Below are 7,827 nucleotides of genomic sequence, written 5' to 3'. Positions count from 1 at the left end.
TAGTATGTGTTTAAAAATCACTATTAAAATTAATATGTGAAACTGACAAAAAAAATCACCTAAAAAATAGCTCTTTCTTGGCCGTTGCACATTCCAAGTCTGCAGTAGTGCAGGGAGTATATTTCTAAAACTGTAATATGACAGAGAATTTTGCATTTACTTATGTCAGGGACAACAGTAATGTCCTTATGAACATCTTACCCACACTAACTAAAAATAATCACGTTTACGCCCCACTCCCCCTCCTTTTATGAAATCGCAGTAGCGTTTTTTAATCACCAACTGCAGCGGTATAAGCTCCAACGCTCATAGAATTCCTATAAGTGTCAGAACATTTACCGCTTCGGCCAGCAAAAAAAAAAAAAAACCCACTAATGCAGGTTCATAAAAAAAAAAAGGGGGGGGTAGTTTTAATTTCTCTCATCCAGTGGAGGGATGATTGGGTCACATTCCTGTTTTAAAACCTGTCCTAATCTTTTGAGTTTCTGCAAAGAAAAAACAAATATGAGCCCCATGGTTACAAAAATTATTGCGCACTTTAAAATCTCCAAATGTACAGCTGCTTGATTTAAAACATTCTATATTGCTTCCCGACCATCAGTATGGATAGGTGTAAGAGAAAAGTGAATTCAAATTTGTGATCAGTGGATTGCATCGTCAAGCTTTCTCGCTAGCGATCCATGATTCACTTTCATTTTTCCAGTTGTGACTCAGATAATTATTGTATGAATGCTGGATTAAAAGTTAACAGATGTCTTGACTTATTTCCTGTTAATATTTAGGGGCCCTTGCACTAAAGGTTGCAGTGGCCTGAGAGCCAGGTGAACCCAGTTGTATTCCCACTGCAACTCTGTGATTCTGGGCAAGTCACTTCAATCTCCATTGTCCCAGGTACAAAATAAGCACCTGCAAATAAATGTGTAAACTGCTTTGATTGTAGCCTTAGAAAGTCAGTTTATCAAATCTCATCCCGTTTCCCTTGAAACAGTAACACATGAATTCATTTGGAATTGTACTGTATTAATACAATAATTGTTACCATGGTGGCACTAATTCACATATCAACTGCATGACATGTTACTAGAAAGGTTATGAGTGGAGATTGTGCATGGCCTGCACACTGCATCCATGCTAATTGCAAATAATCTTGACATTTAATAAAGAACCTTTCAAATGTGATAACTGAAATCCAGCTTTTGTACTTCCCCCTTAATATTTCTTAAAGCATGGGAACTGCAAAAACTAATGCATTAATCACAAGGCAAACAAGAAATACATGAACCATTCATGCTGATGTTTTCTGAATTATACTTTGACTATTTAAGACATGCAAATGCAAACTGTAGATGCACAAACCTTTCAAACAGTGCAATGTGATTCAATGTTAGAATTTTAGCCCACTCAGAGCAAGATTCTCAAAAGTGTAACACCATCACTAAACTGTTTTCTGGCGGTTTAGCTTGTATGCAATTTAGCGGCGAATTATTGAAAGGGATTATCTCTGTCTTTAGCGAGGTTTCTAGCAGTCTCTGACACTAACATGGAAATGAGCTCTTCAACATTGAAATGAGCCTTCCGGAGGATTCTTAAAAAATGCCAAGCCATTTTCAAAAAGTGGTGTCGGCTTTTGGTGACTGGTCCAGGGGTGCCAGTCAGTGTCACAGACTGCTAGTAAGCCCTGTGTTTTGATCAAGCGGGAGAGATGCCCATTCTATCCGCTGCATCACAACACCCCTTCCCTGCAGCTGTGGTGAACACAACACACACACACACCCCTCAGAACGTCAGCAACATTCACTCCTGCTGCCCTAAAATCCCAGCCAACTTAGCCATTGCAGCAGGAAATGCCCACTCTCCCCCACTTTCAAGTGACCCCTCCCCCATCTCTGCAGTCCCTCCCTTACCTCAAAAGAGATGACCCGGTGGGATGTGGACACCCTCCTCCCAGCTGCTGTGTTATCTAAAATGGGCCTTCCCCTCCCTGGTGCATCCCAAGATGCACTGGGGAGGGGCCTGAGGCTTTGGAATGCCCAGGTTGTTTAAACAACCTGGGCCAATCAGAGCCTCAGGCCCCCTCCCCAGTGCATCCTAAGATGCACTGGGGAGGGGAAGGCTCATTTTAGATGATGCAACAGCTAGGAAGGTGCCACATCCCTCCGGGTCATCTCTTTTGAGGTAAGGGGGGGGCGGGGAGGGGAGGGTCACTTGAAAGCGGAGGAGAGTGGGTGTCTCTCTCACTATAGGGGAGTGCTATCGGGTCGCGGGGGGGGATTTTAGGACAGCGGGAGAGTGTGCGCATCTCTCCCACTGTTTTGTTTTTGCTTTTTTTGAGAGCGTTTTCTGCACATGTGCCCATCACTATCACCAGCAATGGGAGCATGCAAATTTAGCAAATCTTCGCTGCTGTCCACCGATCTCATTTGCATTCGCGATTTTTGGTGAATGTTTTGGCTTTTTAGATTCACTATCAAAACAGCTGCTTTAGCAAACCATCACTTTTTAACGCAGGTTTTTGAGAATCCTGGCCTCAGTGCCTTTAGTATCATAGGTTAAATGGGACAGATATTTGGTCTAATATCCCCATTTTCCTGAAATATAAAGCTATAAGAATTTCTAAGAAGAGATAATTAGATGGTGGTTGAGTGGGCATGCAGTTAGTATCTATAGCAAGAGTGGTATATATTTACACTCAGCTGTAGATTTAAAATTCATCTTGGTGTAACTAAGTATAGTATGAGAAATTGAAAATTAAGACATGCAAATGGCAAAGCTTATATTTATGGTGTTGGATCAAGTGATAGACAACACATTGCAATAAGTTCCCCTCTGGTGGCAATAAGTCAGAACTACAGTTAAAATTATTTGTCTCAGAATTTATCATTAAAGAAAAGGGATTGGGACTTATATACTCCCTTATTTGTAGTTTTACAACCACACTCAAAGTGGTTTACATACATACACGTACTTCAAGCATTTTTCCTATTTTTCCCAATGTGCTCACCATCTATCTAATGTACCTAGGGCAGTGGAGAATTAACCCACTCTTTTGCAAAGGTGTGCTAAGCTTTTTAGCGTGCGCTAATCACGTGCTAAATGCTAACACGTGCATGTTATCCAATGGACGTATTAGCGGTTAGCGCATGTGTTGATTTATCATGCGCTAAATCCATGCTAAAACGCGTGGAGGGGCATAATCAAAAAAAACGTCTAAGTCCCTTTTTGGCCTAAGTCCTTAAACGTTCATAGCAGAAGCAGGGAAAGTGTCCATAACCAAAACAAACGTCCTTGTTTTGATTATGGCCTGCCTCTACTAAACGCCCAGATCACCACTATGTCTACAAGTACACCCCCATGACGTCTACACTTTTTGCCCATAATGAACCAAAAAAACGCCTAAGCCCCAAACATCCAACACAAGGGCTTTTAGGCGAAAGAGGAGCCAGTCCTTCGCCTAAAAGCTGGATTCTGTAACCGGTGTCTGTCAAAAACAACACCAGTTACAGAATCCCCACACACACACAACGATCCAGGCAGGAGGGTGCCCAAGCCCTCCTACCCTGTCGAACCGCGAAACACCCCCCCCCCCCCCCTCCCCGACAACATCGGGGCAAGAGGGAGCTCATGCCCTCATAGAAACATTGAAGATGACGGCAGAAAAGGGCTACAGCCCATCAAGTCTGCCCACTCTGCTTACCCACCCCTTGTCTATGCCCTAATGACCCAATTTTCTTATCTTGACACTCGTAGGGATCCCACATGGGTATCCCATTTATTCTTAAAGTCTGGCAAGCTGTCTGCCTCGATCACCTGCACTGGAAGCTTGTTCGAATGATCAACCACTCTCTCTGTGAAGAAATACTTTATAGTGTCACCTCATGCCCCGGCTATCATGCCCCCCCCCCTGCCGAGTACGAGCAGGCCAGGAGGGAGCCCAAGCCCTCCTGGCCCCGGCAACCCCCCCCCCCCCTGACATGAACGGGCCAGGAGAGAGCCCAAGCCATCCTGGCCCCGGCGACCCCCCCTCTGACATGAACGGGCCAGGAGAGAGCCCAAGCCCTCATGGCCCCGCAACCCCCCTACCCCCCACTACAATACGGGCAGGAGTGATCCCAGGCCCTCCTGCCCTCGACACAACCCCCCTCCCCCCAATGACTGGCCCCCCCAGAACCCCGATCAGCCCCCCCCGTGACCCTCCCAGCTAACCCCACGACACCCCCACCCCCCTTCCCCGTACCTTTAACGTTGGCCGGACGGACGGGTGCCAAGCCTGTCTGGCAGGCCAGCCGGCTCCAGAATGGGGCCGGATTGGCCCAGCCATCTGAAACCCCGCCCACAGGTGGGGCCTAAGGCGCCTGGGCCAATCAGAATAGTGGGGGGTGGGGGTAGGGGTCGCCGGGGCCAGGAGGGCTTGGGCTCCCTCCTGGCCCGTTCATGTCAGAGGGGGTCACCGGGGCCAGGAGGGCTTGGGCTCTCTCCTGGCCTGTTCATGTTGGAGGGGGGGTTGCCGGGGCCAGGAGCTTGGGCTCCCTCCTGGGCTGCTCGTACTCGGCGGTGGTGGGGCACGATCGCCGGGGCAAGAGGGCTTGAGCTCCTTCTTGCCCCGATGTCATCGGGGGGAGGGGGGGGTCGCGGTTCGACGGGGCAAGAGGGCTTGGGTTCCCTCTTGCCCCAATGTTGTGTGTATGTGTGATGTATCGCGGCAGGAGAGATGCCTCATCTCCCCTACCACGATGCCATCACTCCTCTACCCGAACTGCTGCGACCCGCGGCAGGAGAGATAGGGCATCGCGGTTGGGGAGATGAGGCATCTCTTCTGCCGTGATGCTTGCAGTGGAGGGGTAGGCAGGTTGCTGGGGCCGCTGAGCTGATCGCAGCAGCCACAATCAGCTCAGCGGCCCCTTTTTCGGTACTTAGACCTGGTTTGACTTCGTCTAAATCAAAAAGGTATAAGTTCTAACTAGGCAACCTGCCTACAGTTTTGGTTATTCCTGTTGTACGCCTAGGTGTAGGTCGGCCCACCTCCCGCCCACGGCTCGCCCTTTCCCCTCCTCTAAACACGCCTCTTTTCTCTCTGTGCATTTAGAGGCAGGGGAAAGGCCTAAGCTGGTTTTAGATACATCTAAAAACCAGCTTTGGTTATGGGTACTTGGACGATCAGGTTTTTTGATTGTCCAAGTAGCCATTTAGGACACTTTTTAGACGTTTTTTTAAAAATTATGTACGCCTTAGCGCACCTTTGTAAAAAAAAGGCCCTAAGTGACTTGTCCAGGGTCATTGGGAGCAGCACAGGGTTTGAACCCACAATTTCAGAGTGCTGAGGCTGTAATTCTAACCACCGTGCCACACTCTCCTCAACATTAACAAATAAATTCTCTAGGACTATATTCAAAAAAACTTCATGTAGCTGGGTTAAGTTTAGTCAAATGAGACTTTAAGAGGCTTGCTTTCCAAAAGTATGCTACCATAATAACATGTTATTAGTGAATGGGACTCATGTGAACTAATGAAAGCCATAGTAAACTAAGTCAATTCTCCCCTTGATTATGTATGTTGTTTCATGCTTTGATTTTCAGAAATAGTACAGTAGAATTATTTTGCATATGTATGTATATAGAAAAGCTTTCTAGCCCGCTATTTCTGAACATCTAAGTGGGTACCAACTAGATACATAATCAAGCAGAGTACAGGCATTTAAAAATGCAAAGCTTGCATACTGAGTTATGACTTTTTTTTTTTTTGGGGGGGGGTCAAATTGTATTAGCAGCTCATGCGATCCTCCTCACCTGAACAAGGACTGTACATTGTGCTACCCCCTTCACATTGGATCTTAGATTTTAAAAGGGTTAAAGCATCATTTTAACACATTCTAGGCACTAATTCTCTTGGCAAAAGTGCTCAGATGTTTTGATGATCATCCTAGATGTGTCTAACTTTTCTTTTGTTGAGGTCTTTTGTCTGATTTATAATCCTTTAACACTGAAATTCCAAAATATATTCCAAAGGTTTATGAACTGCTAATTTTCAGATGTGATGGCCATCAAGTGATAGACTTTATATTAGGATACCTATCTTTTCTTCAATTATGGAAAATGATTTAAAAACTCTCCTTTCCATTACAACATGAAGACAGCAAGCACTAACGGTCTGTGTGCACTAAGTGTTAGTAAATGATGCCCAAAGTTATGGGGAGCCTACCTCTCCCCCTTTGAAAGAGAGCATTTTAAGTTTACAAGTCTATATTTTAGAACTGTGTTTAACATTTACTATCTTAAAGAGATGTATAGCATATTTGGAGGAGAGTGTGGTGTAGTCATTAGAGCTACAGCCCCAGCACCCTGAGGTTATGGGTTCAAATCCCGCACCGCTCTTTGTAACCCTGGGCAAGTCACTTAATCCTACACTGTCCCAAGCACATTAGATAGATCATGAGTGTACTGGGAAAGATAGGGAAAATGCTTGCAGAGCCTGTATGTAAGCCTCTTTGAGTGTAGTTGTAAAATTACAAAAAAAGGGTAGTATACACATCCCAGCCCCTTTCCTCACAATAGAAATGTTTTAACTTTTTTTTTTTTTTTTTAGAGAGATTTAAAAGAAAATATCATGCCTAGCCTGTTTTTGCAAACAATAACTGCATCTGCTTACAAAGGCTCCCACCGGAGGCCAAGAATTAGCTGTGCTTATTCTTTGTATATTATATCGCTCATCTCCAGAAAAATGTGGCATACATTTACTTAAAATAAAAGCGGGGGAGAATTCGGAGAAGAGTTGGAAAGCATACAATCTCTCTGTGCCTTACTGTTTTATTGGTAGTGTAGGATTGCAATAGAAGAGAAATAAATTCTAGCTGAGATCATCCTCCTTACAGACACTGTTGAATGCCCATGTTTTGACTAACCAATATTGGAACAAAACTTGCCTAAGCCTGCCTGTATGCCCCAGCACGTATGGGCAGGGCTTTTTAGGTGCTTGCAGCAGTATGTACTTATCAAGGGTAAGAATGCTGCTCTCTAATCACCACTGGGCCAATTTTCAGTGCTGGTGGCTACTACTTCATTTAAAGCAGTGGTTCTCAATGCTGACCTGGAGGACCATCAGCCGCTCAGGGTTTTCAAGATAGCCCTAATGACTATGCAAGGGGCAGATTTGTATGCTTGTCACCTCCATTATATGCAAATCTCTCTCATGCATATTCATTAGGACTATCCTGAAAAGCTGACGGGCTGGTGGTCCTCCAGGAGAAGGTTGGAAACCAGCGATTTAAAGGCTGGTGCTGACATTTAGATGAATAAGTAAATTCAGCACTGCTATACATCATCGCAGCAGCAACCCCCACTGCATGTAACTGGAATACAGTGACTAATATTGCCACTATAGGTGCAGCAGGCCTAAAACTAAAGAAGTCTGCATACCACTGCTAATCATCACTATCTAGATCAGGGGTCTCAAAGTCCCTCCTTGAGGGCCGCAATTCAGTCAGGTTTTCAGGATTCCCCCAATGAATATGCACGAGATCTATGTGCATGCACTGCTGTCAATGCATATTCATTGGGGAAATCCTGAAAATCTGACTGGATTGTGGCCCTCAAGGAGGAACTTTGAGATCCCTGATCTAGATAATTTCCTCTTGCCCCACCCCAAAATGGCTTCCTCATTACACAGATAATTAGTATTGAGTAGGAGTGGTCGGAAAATGATTTGGGACCCTGAGCAAAAGGGATCATGGGCTCTCTACCACCTATTAAAAGGAATTAAACTAGATGGAAGCAAGAGGAGAGTAGGCCCCATGCTGCTCTTGGCCCTCAGGCACTGCTCTATTGTCCCAATGGT

The sequence above is a fragment of the Geotrypetes seraphini genome, chromosome 4 (assembly GCF_902459505.1).
Source record: "Geotrypetes seraphini chromosome 4, aGeoSer1.1, whole genome shotgun sequence".
Taxonomy (NCBI): domain Eukaryota; kingdom Metazoa; phylum Chordata; class Amphibia; order Gymnophiona; family Dermophiidae; genus Geotrypetes; species Geotrypetes seraphini.
Note: the sequence above shows the minus strand (reverse complement) of the source record.